Below are 1,813 nucleotides of genomic sequence, written 5' to 3' on the forward strand. Positions count from 1 at the left end.
ATTGAAGACATGGACGGCAAGGCACAACCCCGTCCATGGAACATTGAACACCTCAGAATCTTTTATCAGTGAATTGTATCATGCTGGATGACTTTCCCAGCCTTTGTAATATTGCTATGGCTCAATAAAATGCGCTGATTAAATCGTCATACTACGTTGTAATATTTCCCAGCCTTACCGAGGCTCTAGCACATGCCTCCCTTTTTGGCCTTGCTGAACGCCAAGGGGAGAAGCCCCAACATGGCTGCACCATCCACCATGTCTGGGATGAGTCGTAACCTCGGAGGAGAGGCTCGGGACCCACTACTGGGCCACCTCGCTTGAACTCCGAGGCTCTAGCACATGCCTCCCTTTTTGGCATTGCTGAACGCCAAGGGGAGAAGCCTCAACATGGCTGCACCATCCACCATGTCTGGGATGCGTCGTAACCTCGGAGGAGAGGCTCGGGACCCACTACTGGGCCACCTCGCTTGAACTCCGAGGCTCTAGCACATGCCTCCCTTTTTGGCCTTGCTGAATGCCAAGGGGAGAAGCCTCAACATGGCTGCACCATCCACCATGTCTGGGATGCGTCGTAACCTCGGAGGAGAGGCTCGGGACCCACTACTGGGCCACCTCGTTTGAACTCCGAGGCTCTAGCACATGCCTCCCTTTTTTGGCCTTGCTAAACGCCAAGGGGAGAAGCCCTAATATGGCTACACCATCCACCATGTCTGGGATGCATCGTAACCTCGGAGGAGAGGCTCGGGACCCACCACTGGGCCACCTCGCTTGAACTCCGAGGCTCCAGCACATGCCTCCCCTTTTGCTTGCTGAACGCCGAGGGGAGAAGCTACAACCTTAAGTTATGTTCATTTGCTTAAGTCCGAGGCTCACACAGTCAAGATCATCTCCTTAAATTATGTTCATTTGCTTAAGTCTGAGGCTCACATAGTTCATCTTCTTAAGTTATGTTCATTTGCTTAAGTCCGAGGCTCACATAGTTCATCTCCTTAAGTTATGATCATTTGCTTAAGTCCGAGGCTCACACAGATGTTCATTTGCTTAAGTCCGAGGCTCACATAGTTCATCTCCTTAAGTTATGTTCATTTGTTTAAGTCCGAGGCTCACACAGTTGTGTTCATTTGCTTAAGTCCGAGGCTCACGCAGTCAAGTTCATCTCCTTGAGTTATGTTTATTTGCTTAAGTCCGAGGCTCACACAGTTCATCTCCTTAAGTTATGTTCATTTGCTTGAGTCCGAGGCTCATACAGTTGATTGGTTAATGTTAAGATACCAAGTTAAAGTTATTGAGTTTGCGCTTTAATCAACTCCTAGTCCGCTTGTTTAACGAGGCACAAAAAACTTGGATAAAGAACAACAATTAGTAAAGAAAAGCATTGTATTAATATTCAAAAGGAATTACAAAGGAGGGCCGCTAGCCATTACACAAAGTACTGAAAAGGAAACCTAATCTAAGCCTGGCTGGATGGAGGAGGTGCCTCCATGCTTGGAGGTTCAGCAACTTGGGCATCAGTAGTTGCTTCCTCTGCCTCAGCACTTGGGGCTTCAGCATCAGCTGCCTCGTCACCGTGCACCTCCTCAGCTGGGGTCTGAGGAACCTCATCCACAAATTTGGGCCTGAGTTGTGCCAGATCCGAGTTGGGATAAAGCTCCTCCGCCCTCTCCAGCACTTCGGCATAGGCGAAGTTCCTCCAGTACGCACTGAAGCTTTTGTACTCCTCTGTGGTATGGAAGTTGGCGATGTATGCCTTCACCGCCTCTTCCGTTGCAGTTCGGGCCTCTTCTCTGGTAGCCGAGGCGTCGTTCATGTA

Source organism: Olea europaea, unplaced genomic scaffold (genome assembly GCF_002742605.1).
Source record: "Olea europaea var. sylvestris unplaced genomic scaffold, O_europaea_v1 scaffold760, whole genome shotgun sequence".
Classification (NCBI taxonomy): Eukaryota; Viridiplantae; Streptophyta; class Magnoliopsida; order Lamiales; family Oleaceae; genus Olea; species Olea europaea.